The 19,243-nt window shown below is 40.9% G+C and overlaps 1 protein-coding gene across 1 annotated transcript in view; it reads right to left on the bottom strand.

Moving 5' to 3' along the window:
- EIF2AK3 (eukaryotic translation initiation factor 2 alpha kinase 3) overlaps positions 1–19,243 on the bottom strand; it is an 81,739-nt gene that overhangs the window by 46,038 nt on the left and 16,458 nt on the right. The window lies entirely within an intron of this gene.

Consider the following 19,243-nt stretch of genomic DNA (forward strand, 5'->3'; position numbering starts at 1 on the left):
TGGGGCAAAAGAAACCAAAGGTATTAAGTTTAGGTGGAAAAATTTTGGAGGAACAGTATATTTGCATAGTCTTAAAAGTCTCTCCACACTGATTACTTATCATTACAAAAAAATACCTTTAGTAACTACAAGTGGAAATTTCAGACAATACTTTAGATGATCAAAAAATACTTTGGGGGGCTGGAGAGATAGCATGGAGGTAAGGCATTTGCCTTGCATACAGACGGACGGTGGTTCAAATCCTGGCATCCCATATGGTCTCCTAAGCATGCCAGGGGCAATTTCTGAGCATAGAGCCATGAGTAGCTCCTGGGCACTGCTGGGTGTGACCTAAAAACCAAAAAAAAAAAAACTTTGGGAGGGGGGGGGCGCCAAATGTGATAGTTCAGGATGCAGCCAACCCAGGCTCAATCCCTGGTCCTCCAAGCCAACCAGAAGTGATTCTTGAGTGCAAAGCCAGAAGTAAGCCTTGAGCATTGCCAGGTGTGGTCCCAAAACAAACAAAACAAAAACAGATAAAAAATACTTTGGATGTGGGGCTAAAGAGATAGTACAATGAGTAGAGCATTTACCTTGCAATGCAGCCAACCAGGTTCAATTCCCTGTATCCCATCTGATCCCCCAAGTATCATGAGTAATTCCTAATCACCAGTATCACCAGGTGTGGTTCCAAAACTAAAAAAAATTACTTTGCATGATCAAAATTAACTTCATTGTTAGATGTGAGATTTGATATCCTGAGAGGATCACCTATTACCAAGGAAAATAATGGGGAAACAAGGCTAGGGGTTTTGATTATATTGATGATGTGGGAAAGTGGTGTAGCTATAAATCCAAAGCACAGACTAAACAACATTGAAAACCTGAGATCTAGGCTGCAACCAACATACTCTGTAAAATGCCTGTCTAGGAGGCAGGCGAGGGCAGCAAGGGTGGAGGGGATGGAATATTGATGATGTGGTGAAATTGATGTTGAAATATGATATGCCTAAAACTCAACTTCCAACACAGTTCCTTCATTAAATAAGAAATTATGGGGCCGGGCGGTGGCGCTGGAGGTAAGGTGCCTGCCTTACCTGCGCTAGCCTAGGAGACGGACCGCGGTTCGATCCCCCGGCGTCCCATATGGTCCCCCAAGCCAGGAGCGACTTCTGAGCGCATAGCCAGGAGTAACCCCTGAGCGTTACCGGGTGTGGCCCAAAAACCAAAAAAAAAAAAAAAAAAAAAAAAAAATAAGAAATTATTTTTAAAAAGATCACTATGCAGTATTCCTATATTATCACAAGGAAACATCAGATAAGCATGAAATGAGGAAGGATAAATTCAAATCTAACTATTTTAGTTGTCTTAGTATAGTCATACTAGTTAATACAGGTATGCATAACTAACAGGCAGGTAAATAGTGAGTCTGTTAAAAAGATGACATTCAAGTTGACTGTTCCTTCACCCATTAACAACTTCTTTTTTTTTGTATTGTTTTGTTTTTGTTTTTTGTTTTTTTGGGCCACACCCAGCATTGCTCAGAGGTTACTCCTGGCTGTCTGCTCAGAAATAGCTCCTGGCAGGCACGGGGTACCATATGGGACACCGGGATTCGAACCAATCACCTTTGGTCCTGGATCGGCTGCTTGCAAGGCAAACACTGCTGTGCTATCTCTCCGGGCCCCCATTAACAACTTCTACCCCACAAAAAAACATTAGAAAGCAAGTCCACAGGGAACAAAATGGTTGCTAAATGAAAATTAAAATTCAACTGTCAAACTCATATATTAATATAATCTTTGCTTTAAGTATAATTTATAATATTCCAAATACAAAAGAAAACAAAGTTATCTGCACCTGAAAGTATGATTAAAATCAGAGTTTCCACTTTTCCACTGGCAGCCCCTTTATTTATTTTTATTTTATTTTATTTTGGGGGGGCATTTGAATCACACCTGGCAGCGCTCAGGGGTTACTCCTGGCTCTACGTTCAGAAATCACTCCTGGCAGGCTCAGGGGACCACATGGGATGCTGGGATTCGAATACCATCCTTCTGTATGCAAGGCAAATGCCCTACCTCCATGCTATCTCTTCGGTCCCTGGCAGCCCCTTTAACTTGAGAAATACAACACAATGAACACGAGGAGTGAGGCTACCAGAAACAACTTAAATTCATTATGTGACTGATTCTGATAAATTTTTGATTATCATGTGTTCAATAATCCGTTGCAGCTGCCAAATTGTCACAACTCCCACATTCAGTTAAGAGACCCCATAAGGGGGTCACAACCCACAGTTTAAGAAAATAAGGGTATATAAGCAAACCAAGAGATTTTACATGAATAATTACATTAAGAAAAACTGCCTTATTTTAAAACTAAAGTGTCAACAAAGGGGCTGGAGCGATACTACAGTGCATTTGTCTTGCACAAAGCCAACCTGGCTTCTATCACTGACATCCTATATGATCCCCCAGGCACAACCAGCACTAATTCTTGAGTGCAGAGCCAGAAGCTTTGTTGGGTGTGCTCCACCCTCCAAAAAAAATAAATTCAACAAAATTAACAAATGAGATAAGTACAAACCCCAAAACAACCTAAAAAGCATAATGATTCAATACTGAGTCATTATGTCATATTTCTGGATTGTGATTTTAAAAGTTTACTTGCAAAGAGCTGTTCTTTCCTATTGGCTACCTATGAGTCATACCAATAGCTGTTAACCTTTGTGTCAATCTTTGTAAAGTCTTTCAATGTGGAAGCAGATGGTGCTTTTCCTGGAGAGCTATGCATATATGTATGCAGCTCAGGTAGAGAGATGACTTCATCCCTCAGAAGAGCATTACCTCACTCTCCCAGCATAGGAATGAGTCACCCAGATCATCAGCTGCAAATCTCTTGGTAGAAAAAAAATGTAGGTTACAGAGATGCATTTTCACATTCCACCGATCTGTTCCCCGTTAGCAGCTATTTGTTCTGATTCACTGCTCTCTGCATTTCAAATTAATTGTCTGACTGTTATCCCCCTTCATTTTTCAAAAATGAAATCGTAGGTATTTTGGATTCATTCCATTCTGTTACTGTTCATAATTTTTAAATAGAAGGTTTATCATTAACTAGCAAACTCAGTACCAAATATTTAATCAAGGTTTTTATCGATGAGACCACAAAGAAGTAGTTAATTCAACTTCTATCTGAACAAAATCGGAACAGCATAATGAATACCAGTGGCATATGTATTAATGCCGCATGTAATCTAAATTGTTATTAAAGGGACCAGAGCGGTGGCAAAAGCAGTAGGGCACTTGCCTTGCACGCACTGCCCTAGGATCAACTGGTTCAATCCCCCGGTGTCTCATATGGTCCCCCAAACTAGTAACCCCTGAACATCACCGGGTGTGGCCAAAAAACCAAAAAAAAAAAATTAAATTGTAATTAAAATGTGAAAGTAAAGGGCTGGAGCAATAGCACAGTGGGTAGGGCATTTGCCTTGCACAAAGCCAACTCGAGTTCAATCCCCAGGATCTCACATGGTCCCCAGAGCCCAGTAATCCTGAGCACATTTGGCCCATAACAACAGCAACAAAAAGTGAAAGGAAAAGCCCTATTTCAAGTGGTAGAGGGAAATTCTTCAATTAAGAAAATTAAGGGGCCCAGAGAGATAGCACAGCGGTGTTTGCCTTGCAAGCAGCCGATCCAGGACCTAAGGTGGTTGGTTCGAATCCCGGTGTCCCATATGGTCCCCCGTGCCTGCCAGGAGCTATTTCTGAGCAGACAGCCAGGAGTGACCCCTGAGCACCGCCGGGTGTGGCCCAAAAACAAAACAAAAAAAAAAAAAAAAAAGAAAATAAGTATTTCTACTAAAGTGAATACAAATTGCAATAAAAATAAAACTTTCGATAACTTGCTGAAAAATAATTTTTTAGTATTTTTCTTATAAAATGTAAATCACGGAGTTTGAACAATAGCATAGCAGGTCAGGCATTTGTCTTGCACGTGGCCAACCAGGGTTTGATTCCTGTTACCCATATGGTCCCCTAAGCTTACCAGGCATGATTTATGAGCACAGAGCCAGAAGTAACCCCTGAGCAGCTGCTGGATGTGGCCCATAAACAAAAACAAAAACAAAATATAAACCAGCATCCCCAAACCAACATATACACTTTTCTGGGAAATAAGCAGCTTTATTTTAAGTTACTATGAAATTTATGAAATATAAAACATGTAAAGAGAAAAGCACAATAAAAAACCAAGAACCTATCATCCAGAGCCAACAATCAACATTTTGCAAGCTGTTTCATCTATTCCACTCCTGTATTTGTTACGTAGAGCTTTTAAAAATATTTTTTGGACACTGCAATTTACCATATTGTTACTGACAGGCGTCATGCATACAACATTCCAACACCAGCCATCTGATATGGTCGACCAAGTCTGCCAGGAGTCAATACTAAATGCAGAGCCAGGAGTAACCAATGAACACTAGGTGTGGCTCCCCAAAACAAAACAAAACAACAACAACATGAATTCTATACTTGTGGGATAATTACATGTTCTTTATATTACACCAACAAACTAGATATCTCAAGGTCCAAATCCAGGTCATTGCCCATTTCATAAATTGTACTGTAACAAAGCCACATTTGCTCAGTTTTTGTATGACAGATAACTAATTTCCCATACAACTATAGAGACTGCTTGGCCCACAGAGCCAAGATATTTCCTTTAAGTTTTTTTTTTTTCATTAAAAAGGTTTGTCAGGGCTGGAGAGATAGCATGGAGGTAGGGCATTTGCCTGCATGCAGAAAGATGGTGGTTCGAATCCCGGCATCCCATATGGTCCCCTGAGCCTGCCAGGTATGACCCAAAAACAAAAAGGAAAGAAAAGAAAAAAAAAGGTTTGTCAACTTGTGTTATGTCATCATTATTAATCAGTGGATTTAGAGGCGTTGCTCTAATCCCCTCATTTTCCAGAGTCTCATCAGAAGGCCAGAGGGACACTACAATGAATAGGGCACTTGCCTTACATGGGATCAATGCAGGCTGTATCCTCAGCATCCCCTAAGGTTCCCAGAGTGATCACTGAGCCCAGAGCACAGAATAAACCCTAAGCATAGTCTTGTGTAGCCTCCAAACCAAACAGAATTAAAAATAAGGTGTGTTGGGGCCGGAGCAGTGGCACAAGTGATAAGGCGCTTGCTTTACACATGCTAACCTAGGAAGAACCATGGTTCTATCCCCCAGCATCCCATATGGTCCCCCCAACCAGGAGTGGTTTCTGAGCACATAGCCAGGAGTAACCCCTGAGTGTCACCGGGGTGTGGCCCAAAAATGAAAATAAATAAATAAGGTGTGTCATCAACTTTTCATGATCTTAGTAAATTGATTTCAACAGAGAATTAAAACCATTATTTCTAATTCTATCATTTTGCACCTATTATTTAGATTTTCTATAATAAAGAATTTTCCATTTTCATGCTTGTAACTGTCCAGCTCCACAGACTCACTCGGTTCTCTAAAGAGAAGTAAACCAAGCCATGGGTACAACAGCCACACAGCAGAAAGCTGGCAATCTAAGGAGGCTAACCCCTTGCTCTGCTGGAGACATGCCTGCTGCATCCATCACCCATAATCGCCTCTTTGCCTATGGCCCTGCTTCAACACTTCTCTACAACTCTCTAGAGATGTAACTATATGATATATGCTCTTTTAATAAAGTAAATTTAAAAAAATTAAAAATTAAGAAGTTTCCTTCATTTGGCTTTTCTATTTGGATCTGCACACTGAAGCATTTTATCCAGTAGTGACTCAGACACTAAACATGTTCGAACCCAAAAAGTTACATCCAGTGTTCCCTAACCAAGAAAGGAACATAGCTGCCCTGAGTTAGAAAAGCCAAGTCTAGGGGCCGGAGAGATAGCATGGAGGTAAGGCATTTACCTTTCATGCAGAAGGTCATCAGTTCGAATCCCGGCATCCCATATGGTCCCCCGTGCATGCCAGGAGCAATTTCTGAGCACGGAGCCAGGAAAAACCCCTGAGCACTGCCGGGTGTGACCCAAAAACCACACACACACACAAAAAAAAGAAAAGCCAAGTCTCAGAGACAAACAAGGAAATGATAAGAGCTAAAAGGAAATACAGTGGTTAAGAAAAAAGGGAAGGAAAAACATGAGGTAAACTACAGACTCATCTAGAGAAGAAATAAACAATCAATTAAAAGGGAAAATGTGGGTAAAAAAACATCAATCCTCAATTTTTTTTTGTTTTGTTTTTGGGCCACACCCAGCAGTGCTCAGGGGTTACTCCTGGCTATCTGCTCAGAAATAGCTCCTGGCAGGCACGGGGGACCATATTGGACACCGGGATTCGAACCAACCACCTTTGGTCCTGGATGGGCTGCTTGCAAGGCAAACGCCGCTGTGCTATGTCTCCAGGCCCAATCATAAATTTTTTCACTAAAGGGTTACATATCTCTCATTTAAGAACCTCCGGGGGGGGGGAATAATAATATATAAAAAAAGGAACCTCAAAACATACCTGGGATAATATAATAACTGATGCTTACAATAATGGCTCCAGAGGCCAGAGAGATAGAACAGCGGTAGGGCATTTGCCTTGCATGCAGCTGACCTGGGACTAACCCGTGTTCTATTTCTGGCATCCTATATGGTCCCCAAAACCTGCCAGGAGTGATTTCTGAGCAGAGCCAGGAGTAACCTCTGAGCTCCACAGGGTGTGACTAAAAACAAAACAAAACAAAACAAAAAACCAATAATGGCTCCAAGTAATATGTAAAGATAAAATTGATTAAGATTGAGAAGATAGGGCCCGGAGAGACAGTACAGCAGCGTTTGCCTTGCAAGCAGCCGATCCAGGACCTAAGGTGGTTGGTTCAAATCCCGGTGTCCCATATGGTCCCCCGTGCCTGCCAGGAGCTATTTCTGAGCAGACAGCCAGGAGTAACCCCTGAGCATCGCCGGGTGTGGCCCAAAAACAAAAACAAAAACAAACAAACAAAAAAGATACTCCTGGCAGGTTTAGTGTCCCATAGGGGATGCAAGGGATCAAACCCAGGTTGGCTTCATGCAAGGCAAACTCCCTACCTGCGGTGCTATATACTGTGTGTGTATATATATATTTGTCACTCCCAGCTATGCTCAGGGATTACTCCTGGCCATGTACTCAGAGATACTCCTGGAGGGATCAGGGGACCATATGGGATGCTGGGCATCGAACCTGGGTCAACCACATACAAGGCAAATGCCCTATCTGTTGTGTTATCATACCAACCCCTTCTTCCTTGCTTTCTAGATGGCCTCACTTGCTTGTTGATATGATTTTAGGACTGTTTATAATATTTATAAGTAAAAATATTTCTATACTTAGAGATAAGCGGCTTATAATACAAATGCCTCACAAACACTTGGATCCTCCTCAGCCCTATTCAAAATATCATAGCAAAATAGAATACTAAAAATTACTTTTCATTTTTTTGTTTACAAAGGAGCAATCTCTCTTTCCCACCTAAACACCCTTCAATGGGGTGCCAGGAGACAGCTCAAAAGCCTTCACACGAGAGAGCACGGAGTTTCCCCAGTTGCATACGATCCACTCAGAACTGCCAGGTGTGGACACTGAGCACTACACTGAGGGAAGCCCATGAGTACTGCTGGGTATAACTCAATGACCAAAATCAAACAAAAATTCTCAGTGCCTTCTAAGGGCTCAAGATAAAAATCTAACTGCTTAGATTTTAATTTATTAAGCCCTAAACTAACCTGTCCCTGACCTCCTTCAATGGGCTTGTCTCTACTACTCACCTCCAACCCTCATCCTTAGTCTCCCTCATTTTCTTTTAGTTCCCTGAAAATTCCCACTGGTGCTCTTGATTCCTGGTCACCACGACATTAAATGCACACAAAAATTATGATATAGCAGGAGGGCCTAGAAAACTTTCAATAGGTACTAACAGGAAACAACCCATGTGACATAAAAGAGAGTGTAATTTAAAAAAGAAAATGCAAAGAAAAAAAAAAACCTCCAGGGGCCCGGAGAGATAAGCTCAGCAGCGTTTAATGCCAGGAGCTATTTCTGAGCAGACAGCCAGGAGTAACCCCTGAGCACTGCTGGGTGTGGCCCAAAAACCAAAAAAAAAAAAAAAAAAAAAACCAAAAAACTCCAAAGTGTTTTGATGTCAAAGAATATAAACTATGCCCCAAGAGCAGAGAAATGTCAGTAAATAATAACTGTTTTATTCCCTCTTTTCTCAATCTATGCTGTGAATTATTGAAGTAATGATGTGAATTAAATTATTTTAGTCCAGTGTTTGTATTATCAAGTGAGAACATATTTGATCCTGCTTTTTAGGAAATTGGCTTTTTATGCACGTTGTTTACTTAATGAAAATATACCAGTCTAACTGAAGGCAGGCATATTTACAAAAATCTGCTTATTTTGGGGGCCAGAGTGCTAGCACAGGGGTAGGGCACTTACCTTTCACATGGTCGACCCAGGACTAACCTGGGTTCGATTACCGGCATCCTATATGGTCCCCCAAGCCTGCCAGGAGTGATTTCTGAGTGCAAAGCCAGGAGTAACCCCTGAGCACCACCAGGTGTGATCCAAAACAAAATAAAATAATCAAAAAAAGAGAAATAAAAAGAAATTCTACAAGATGATTAGACTTTCTCCCACCCTCCCTCCCTTTCTTTTTTCCTCTCTTCCTTCTTTCCTACTTCATGAATTTGTCATCTTTGCATAGGACTCTGTTAACCTTCTCTATATCATTCAAATTTTAGTATATGTACTGTCAAAGCAAGCACAATTTGGATATTTTTCTGCATAAATTAAACAATCATTTTTTTTTTTTTTTTGGTTTTTGGTGTTTTGGGCCATACCCATTTGATGCTCAGGGGTTACTCCTGGCTAAGTGTTCAGAAATTGTCCCTGGCTTGGGGGGACCCTATGGGACGCCGGGGGATAGAACCTAGAACCGAGGTCTCTCCTTGGCTAGCGCTTGCAAGGCAGACACCTTCCCTGTAGAGCCACCTCTCCGGCCCCGAAATTAAACAATCTTTTTTTTTTCTTTTGGTTTTTGGGCCACACCCGGCGGTGCTCAGGGGTTACTCCTGGCTGTCTGCTCAGAAATAGCTCCTGGCAGGCACGGGGGACCATATGGGACACCAGGATTCAAACCAACCACCTTAGGTCCTGGATCGGCGGCTTGCAAGCAAACACAGCTGTGCTATCTCTCCGGGCCCAAAATTAAAGAATCTTAAAAGGGATTACAGATCTAATTTAAAAGGTTTACTATAAGCCAGAGAGATAGTACAGTGAATATGACATCTGCCTTGCACATGCTGACCTGGCTTCCATTCCTGGTATCCCATATAGTCCCCTGAATACTGCCTCTAGAAATTTCTGAGCTCAGAGCCATGAGTGACCCTTGAGCTTCACCCAGATGTGACCCCAAAACAAAAACAAACAAAAAAAGTTTACTAATGAAATTTTTTAAAACACATTCTTTTCAAAGTCCCAACTCGTAGTCTCCACCTTCTTAGGCCCATCTCAATAAATGTGCCTGCTGGTGGGTGAGAGCTGGAGAGCGTAAGCGTCACGGTTGTCTGTATCTGCACCTGTCTCAAACAGGCGCGTCCCTTGGGGAGAAATGGGTCTGAAATAAAACAAAACCCCAAACTCTAACTATAGACTTTCAATAGTTGTTTGTTCTCCTTTTTTTTCTTTTATTTGGGGGGGGGATGCACACCCAGAGATGATCATGGGGTTATTCCAGGCTGTTTGTTCTAGGGATCAAGAGATCCCAGAATTCAGCACAAATATCCTGCACAGAGAGAATTCACTCCAGAGATCATTGCCCTAGCTTTACTCTTGTCTGTTTCTGGGTCACACCAACTGTGCTTAGGACTTCCTCATGATTCAGGGATCACTTCAGGTAGTGCTCAGGGAACCATATAAGACAGAACCCAGGTGAACTGTGTGTCAGGCAAGTGCCCTAACTGCTGTACTACCACTCCAGTCCTTGTTCTTTATTATGTTTAACATTTTAACAAAACATTGAAGCAAGAAAAGTGGTATCTTTAAATAAGAAAAAATAAAGGTATTACCAATGAACAAAGTATATACTATTATAATAATCTAAATAAAGAAGATTTTTAAAATATTTGAAAATGTACTAAGAAGACGTACAAGAGATAGTTCAAAGATATTACCTGTTTGACAAAATATAATCTAACTAAATACTGTTAAGACAACCCTCAAGAAAACGAAATTTTAAGACAATGGAAACCATTGTTCCTCATTTGAACTAAAATCAAATCTCTTTATGCCCCCACCCCTTTTTGGTGTTAGGGCCACACCTGGCAGCGCTCAGGGGTTACTCTTGGCTCTGCACTCAGAAATCACTCCCGGCAGGCTTAGGGGACCATATAGGATGCTGCGTGTAAGGCAGATGCCCTACCTGCTCTGCTATTGCTCTAGTCCCTTTTGGTACTTTTTCATAACTGAATATAAATTGCTGTATAAGTTGCCAGAGGAAAGCAAATCAAATTTCACCTCAGGCAGTCCATATAAAATTTATAAAATTCTTTACCTACCATCAAAAGTATTAGGCTAGAACCTGTGGTAATGTAATGGCTTAACAGAAGGACAGCCATATTGTCCCCAAACCACCATTTTGCTGTTTGTATTTCTTAAAAACAAAACAAAACAAAACAAAAAAACTCCATAAATAACCCTTACAGATGTCCTATGATTTGTGACCAGTGATAGGTACTCCCTCCCTGAAGTGTCAATTAAAACTGTAACACCACAATATCATAACAATGCAAGTGTTAATAGCTAATTGAGTGAAACTCAAGTTATTTTTTTTCCAAGTAGGAGGTAGAGTGTGTGTGTGTGTGTGTGTGGAGGGGGTATTCCTGAGGGGGGTTGGACCACACCTGGCAATGCTCAGGGTTACTCCTGGCTCCACACTCTGCACTCAGAAATCACTCCTGGTGGTAGCCTGGGGAACATCTGGGATGCTAGAGATCAAGATCAGGGTTGGCTACATGCAGGGCAAGCACTTTACCCACTGTACTATTGTTCTAGAATCTAGCCCATCAAATTCATTATTTATTTTAATACAAAGAAGCCGAACCTGACTTGTATCAGTAGCCTTTTGAGGAAGCTTGTAAATACTTAAACAAGAGGAAAGACTAGCAAATCAGATCTGTGTTCCAAGGCACTTAAACCATCCAGAAGCATAGAATTCTTTCTAAATCCAATTTGTCATATGCAATTTGTGTGTGTGTGTGTGTGTGTGTGTGTGTGTGTGTGTGTGTGTGTGTGTGGTTTTTGGGTCATAACCGGCAGTGCTCAGGGGATACTCCTGGCTCCTTGCTCAGAAATTGCTCCTGGCAGACACGGGAGACCATATGGAATGCCGGAATTCGAACTGATGACCTTCTGCATGAAAGGCAAACGCCTTACCTCCATGCTATCTCTCCAGGCCCTGTCATATGCAATTTTAAGGTAAATGTCAATCTCTCAACCTCTGGAACTTATTTTTTCATGACGTAATCAAAATACTTCTAAAACAACATAGAGCATTACATTACATGCCTATTTTCCATGCCTGTGCTCTTTAAGTCAGATATGATTGAAGACAACTTAAAAACAGACCAGGAGGGGCCTCGGAGGTAGCGCTAGAGGTAAGGTGTCTGCCTTGCAAGCGCTAGCCAAGGAGAGACCGCAGTTCATCCCCCTGCGTCCCATATGGTCCCCCCAAGCCAGGGGCAATTTCTGAGTGCTTAGCCAGGAGTAACCCCTGAGCATCAAATGGGTGTGGCCCGAAAAAACAAAAACAAACAAAAAAATCGACCAGAAAAAAATAAGAGAATGGTGATGTGTGTGTGTGTGTGTGTTCATTATGCTCAAACATGCTATGCCAGGGTTTCAACAGAAGGTCTCATACATGTAAGACCTGTGCTCTAACACTTAGCCATATTCCCATCATATTTTCGTGTCTGTTTTTGTTTTTTGGTCACACCTGGTGACCCAGAGGTTACTCTGGCTCTGTGCTCATAAATTATTCCTGGCAGGGTGCTGTGGATCTAACCCAGGTTAGATGCATGCAAAGCAAATGCCCTTCCCACTATGTTATCACTCTGGCCACCTATCCAAGCACTTAAAAAATAATCCTTAAATGAAGTAATCAAAAGTTCCTCCAAAAATGTATTTATTTTTTTCCAAAAATGTATTTCATTTACACTGATTTACTTTATTATTCCAGGAAATATATGTTTAATCCATAACCAATTCCTATATTATCAAGAACTTAAACTACACCTGGCAAAACCCCTTCTACCTCATCTTCTCATTACATCAGTAATTTTAGTAACTGCTGCATAGAAAACATAATGTGTGTTTTCTGTTTCATATCCCTTTTTTTTTTTTTTTTAGTTTTTAGGCCACATCTGGCAGCACTCAGGGATTACTACTGGCTCTGAGCTCAGGAATCACTTCTGGCAATACTCAGAGAATCATATGGGATGCCAAGAATGGAGTCCAGGTCAGCCATGTGTAAGACAGACGTCCTACTTGCTTTATTAACTCTCTGGCCCCCAAACAATTAATTTATCAGCACATGATCTAAGTAAATATCTCTTTACCAATCTGTATGACTGAACAGAAGTACACAAAAAAACATTTCTGCAACACACTGAAGCATATATCAAGAAAAAGCACTATGAGGTAATTTGGCCATAATTTATTCCTTCTGTGCAGCATTTTATCATTATCAGGGTAAAAATCTCTAATTCAGTTTTTTAAAACTTCAAAATATAAAGTATTATTTCTACTGAATGGTCACCAAAATCACATCATTGTAAAGTTTTTGTTTGGATTAGGGGGAAGTTATGTTGAACCTAATAAAAAATAATAGAAAAAAAAAAAGCACTTTAGGACCTTGTAAACTGGATTAATGGACTAATGACTTTGTTCTTGGAGCCAGTTCCATTTTTACCTGAACAACTGAAAAATATTGAAGAGTTATAAGATAGGCAAGGTCAATATTTTCTGTAAAAATAAAATGAATCTTTCACTACAAAAAAAACTAAGGTTGGGGCCAGAGAGATGGTACAGTAGAGAAGGTGTTTGCCTTGCTCAGACCCACACCCGGCCCTATTCAACCCCGTGCTACAATCAGTTCTGCCAAAAGTGATTTCAAAGCACTCACCAGGAATAAGCCCTGAGAAGAGCTCGATGTGGCCCCAAAAATAAACCCCCCCCCCCAAAAAAGAGAAGTAAAAACCAAACCAAAATAAGCAAAATAACCCTGAACTTATTTAAGATTATATTCAACTTTTCAAGTGAAACTTTAATTTCGGGAAAACCTTTTCACTACAAATGAGAACTTGACATCTTCATAGTATTTACTTTTCTGTAAGGTTCAATGAATCAACGATTCCGATTGTTAGAAAACCATTCTAAATAAAAGGCAAAGTATACAAGCTGATGTTAATGTATAGAATACTAAATATTAACTGGTGTTTTCAGACTTAAAAGTGCAATTAACCTTTAAGAAACTTTATTTGTTTTAATTATATTAAAAATGACCAGAATTGCCTAAAATGCTATTTAAATAAACAAAAAAAAAACCCTCTTTCCAAGTATATAAATATGTGCCTAAGTTTTCTTTTTTGTATTGTGCCACCAAAACAACAATGCAACTACATACTTAATGTTGAAGTTATACAAAAGTCCAGTTGGGTTTTTTTTCTTGGGCATTTCTGGCATTACTAAGGGATTAAACCATGAGCCAGAGATTAAATGAAGGCTCCAGCAAACAAAGCATGAGTATTTTGTCTTTCATTTTTAATTTTTGGTTTTCAAACCCCTTTGAACCATCTATCCCAAGCCCAGCTGTCTTCTTTTAAACCAGAAATTAAAGATTTCAAAAGTGTGAGAGATAGTAAACAGGTCAAAGTGTTTTGCCTTCCACTCTGCCAAGCCCAATTATAGCCCCTGCACTGTACATGGTCTACTGACCACCACCAAGAGTGACTCCTGAGCACTACTGGGTGTGGCCCCAAACCAAAATAATAAATAAAATACTACTTCTACTCTCATATAATAGGCTCATTTTTTAGAGTTAATAAATGCTAATGCTTTTGTTTTAATTTATAATGAGGTAGCATTGGTTAACAAAAGCGTAACATTTCACATGATTTAAGAGTACAAAGCAACCATACCATGCCAGCTTACCAAAGTACCAATATCTTGCAAATCAATTACTATCAGCTATCTTTGTTTTATACAATCCTATATTTTGCTAATTCAATCCAGGTTTTTGGTTGTTGTATTATTTTTGTTTTTGGTGGTGCCCGGAGTTGAACTCAGCGACTCACCTATTCAACTACTCTACCAATGAGCCACATTCCCCCCCCCCCCCCCCCCGCCCCAATCCTTTTTGGTTTTTGGAACACACCCAGCTGTGCTCAGTCCTTACTCCTGGCTTTGTACTCAGGAATAAACTTCTGGTAGGGCTCAAGGGACCAAATAGGGTGCAGGGGGTTGAAAACAGGTTGGCTGCCTGCAACGCAAGTGTCCAATAAACTGTTCTATCTCTTCAATATCTGGCCCTTTTATATTTTTCAATAAGGCTTAAGTACAGATAAAATATAACCTATGGGTAAGAAAATGCAACTCCTTGGAGCCTTCCCTGGTTTTAAAAATAATTTCATACTTCTTTCATCCCTCCCTCCCTCCCTTCCTCCCTTCCTTCCTTCCTTCTTTCATTTTTTTTGGCCACACCCGTTTGACGCTCAGGGGTTACTCCTGGCTAAGCGCTCAGAAATTGCCCCTGGTTTGGGGGGACCATATGGGACGCAGGGGGATCAAACCGCGATCCTTCCTTGGCTAGCGCTTGCACCTTACCTCTAGCGCCACCTCATCGGCCCCATCTTTCATTTTTTTAAATTTTTGGGCCACACCTGACGGCGCTCAGGGTCACTCCTGGCAGGCTTGGCGGACCATATGGGATCCCGGAAATTGAACCTGTGTCCGTCCCAGGTCAGCAGTGTGCAAGGCTTACCACTGTGCTCTCTTTAGCCCCAATTTCATAGTTCCTAAGGTCCTGAGAGGTACCTAAGATGAGAAAGGACTGCAGAGTAGGAGAGTAGAGCACAGCAGGAAATTCTGGATTGGCTGCAACTTTATTACCTGGTTGGCCTATAAGCAATTAGCTTCTCTGAGCTTTAGTTTCTTTCCTTTTATATAAAATAAGATCCAACATGTCAACCTCAGGAGGATCATGTAAGGCTCACACTAGGTATAAGTAATATGTAAATATTACATAAATATTACAAGGCTAGAAACAAAGCTATTTTTATTAGCAGATCAAGAGAGTAAAACATAATCTTAAAAAAAATTGGGCCTCAGAACTTGCGAAAGAAATAAAAACTTGTAAACCTATCATGTTAACACAGAACTATACTATGCTATGGATGGTGGCCAATTCCATTCCAGCACCACATAAGGTCCTCAGAGTACCCCAGGAATGATCCCTGAGCACAGAGCCAGGAGTAAGCCTTGAACACCACCAGGTGTGGGCCCAAAACAAAAACAAACAAAAACAAAGAGGACTGGAGAGATAGGATACTTGCTTTGCACACAGCTGACATGGGCTAGATCCCCAACACCAGAACACACTAGTCCCAAGCACCACCAGAAGTGATCCCTGAACACTGTCAGGAATAAGCCCATCAGGTGTAACCCCTTCCCCAAAAGAATCAAACAGCTTTAACAAACCACAGAAAATGGTTAGGACTATGGATGATGAAAAAATTAAGCTGAAATTGAAATTGAAAAACAGCTAATATGTGTTCTTTGTAAAATAAATAACTATATATATCTTTTATTTTGTTTTGTTTTTTCGGGCCACACCCATTTGATGCTCAGGGGTTACTCTAGGCTAAGTGCTCAGAAATTGCCCCTGGGTTGGGGGGACCATATGGGACGGGGGATCGAACCATGGTCCCTCCTTGGCTAGCGCTGGCAAGGCAGACACCTTACCTCTAGCGCCACCTCGCCGGCCCCTATATATATCTTTCAAGTTTGTTTATTTTTAAACTTTATTGATTGATTGATTGATTGATTGGTTTTTGGGCCACACCCAGCGGTGCTCAGGGGTTATTCCTGGCTCTGTACTCAGATATTGCCCCTGGTATGAGGCCAGAGAGATAGCACGGAGGTAAGGCGTTTGCCTTGCATGCAGAAGAATGAATCCCGGCATTCCATATGGTCCTCTGAGTCTGCCAGGAGCGATTTCTGAGCTCTTAGCCAGGAGTAACACCCTGAGTGCTGCTGGGTATGACCCAAAAAAACAAAAACAAAAACAAACAAACAAAAAAAAGAAATTGCCCCTGGCAGACCGAGAGACCATATGGGATGCAGGGAATCAAACCAGTGGCCACATGTAAAGCAAATGCCCTACCGCTGTGCTGTCTCTCCGGCCCCTATCTTTCAAATTTGAGTAGTTGTTTTTAACTTAAACATAGCACCTGGGATATTATGACACTTGATTTCTACTTTGTACTTCAAACCATGCAGTTTATCTTTATATGCACGTGTATATTTTAGTTTGCAAACACACATGCTTCACACCACTGCAACATAATGGAATATTACCTCAAATGTAAACAGCTCACCATCTTCTGATTTGTTGATCGTTCTTTATGTCTAATTTAAAAATAAAGCAAAATATGCATTCCCAAACATAATCTTAGAATACATTAAAATGAATGCTTAGTTCGCAATTGATCTGTTATTTCACCTAATGCAAAAGTTTTTAATGTAATTTATAATCACGTTGTTGCTTATATTAATAATTCGCACCATAACAGAGTTCACTATCCCATTAGATAATTTTCTAGTGTGCGGATTAATAGAGAGCAGATATGTGACTGTGAAGATCAGACAGGGCCTGCCTGGATGGTCTAGGCAGGATCCAGACTGGGTTTATCAGCAAGTAGATGAGTTACTGTTACCAATTTTCTCATTAGAAAACTGCCACTTGGGCCCTGAGAGATAGCACAGTGGCGTTTGCCTTGTTTGCCTTGCAAGCAGCCGATCCAGGACCAAAGGTGGTTGGTTTGAATCCCGGTGTCCATATGGTCCCCATGCCTGCCAGGAGCTATTTCTGAGCACACAGCCAGAAGTAAACCCTGAGCATCTCTGGGTGTGGCCCAAAAACCAAAAAAAAAAAAAAAAAAATAGAAAGAAAACTGCCACTTTAGGGGCCAGAGCCATAGTACAGTGGGTAGAACGTTTGCCTTGCACGTGACCAGCCAGGGTTTGATCTCTGACATCCCATATGGTTTCCCAAGCACCTCAGGAGTAATTCCTGAGTGCAGCAGTGCCAGGAATAATCCCTCAGCACCACCAGGTATGGCCCAAAATATAAAAAATAAATAAATAAGTAAATAAATAAGTAACAGCAGAAAAAATTACTTCCTTAGTAAGTGTCCCAAAGGAACAATTCAATAGGTGGGAAGTTGAGGATGCTCTATGCAATGGTCCTCCAACTACGGCCCGCGGGTCACATATTGTTTTTATTCCCATTTTGTTTCTTCACTTCTAAATAAGATATATGCAGTGTGCATAGAAATTTGTTCATAATTTTTGTTTTACTATAATCTGGCCCTCCAACAGTCTGAAGGACGGTGAACTGGCCCCCTGTTTAAAAAGTTTGAGGACCCCTCCTCTAGAGAATAGCAATAACTGTTTCCATATCAGCAGTTTTTCCTTCAAAGAAGGAAGATTTGTTTTTAATTTTTTTGTTTTTTGAGTTTCATGTGGTGGTGCTTAGACCTACTCTGGCTCTGCACTCAGGAATCACTCCTGGTAGACTCGGGAGACCAAACTGAGTGTCAGGGATTGAACCTGCACCAAAATATGCTTCCTGCTATACTATTGCTGTAGCCACCAAGAATCTGCTATAGGTGATTTGAGTGAGAGAATAGAAACCCAAAAGGAGACTATCTACCACAGTCAAGACTAAAGATGAGAAAAATAAGTTTCTCCCATTTAACCGTCTCCCAAACTCATCAAGGCAGACTGAGCTCTCATTTTCTTTATGTGGACATACTAATGTTCTGCAACTAAGCATTCTGATCAGATCTTGAGAATGTACCACAGCAATTCTGGGAACAAGGTTTTTTGTTTGTTTTTTTCCTCCTTGCAAAATATTTAAATGTGTCCAGAATTACATTCTAAGAAAATTTCAGATGAATTATGGTTATCATTAGAATGTATTCTTGAAGAGAAATGTAAAGGATAAATTATTTTTCATTTATTTGATTTTGAGGCCACACCCAGGGCTTACACCTAGCTCTGTGTTAAGGGGGTCACTCCCAGCGGGCTCAAGGGACCATATGGGATATGTTGGTGATCAAACCTAGTTTGGCTGAGGAATAATGTGGGTAATCATTTAATGGGTTCTGCAGTGTATATTCCTAACTATTAAGAGAGAGGTAAGTCATTTACATTTGTTTATTCCTAAGACCCTTATTAAAAAAATAAGAAATATAGCTGAACAGCAGTAGGACATTTACCTTGCAGTGGGTGACCCAGGACTGGGTTTGATTCCCAGCATCCCATATGGTCCCCTGAGCCTGCCAGGAGAGATTTCTGTTTTTTGTTTGTTTGTTTTTGGGTCACACCTGGAGGTGCTCAGGGGTTATTCCTGGCTCTGCTCTCAGAAATCGTTCCTGGCAGGCAAAAGGGACCATATGGGATGCTGGGATTTGAACCACCGTCCATCCTGGGTAGGCTGCACGCAAGGTAAACACCCTACTGCTGTGCTCTCTCTGGCCCTCAGGGTGCAATTTCTGAGCACAGAGCCAGGAGTAACCCCTGAGTGCTGCTGGATGTGGCCCAAAAACCAAAAATAAATAAATAAATAAATAAATAAATAAATAAATAAATAAAAAGTTAGGTCCAAAATGATAGTACAGTGGGCAGGGCATCTGCTTTGCACATAACAACCCACGTTCAATCCCCAAAACCACACAAAGTGTCCCCAAGCACTGCCAGGAGTAATTCCTGAGTATAAAACCAGGAGTAATCCAAGTCTCACCGGTGTGATTCCCCCAAAATAGAAATAGTGCTGGCACAATGAGCTATATTTACGTAGCAGATGCTATCTCTAATTGTTCACTTATATCTTTCACTCATTTAAAGTCCAAAACAATCCTGA

The sequence above is a fragment of the Suncus etruscus genome, chromosome 12 (genome assembly GCF_024139225.1).
Source record: "Suncus etruscus isolate mSunEtr1 chromosome 12, mSunEtr1.pri.cur, whole genome shotgun sequence".
Lineage (NCBI taxonomy): Eukaryota > Metazoa > Chordata > Mammalia > Eulipotyphla > Soricidae > Suncus > Suncus etruscus.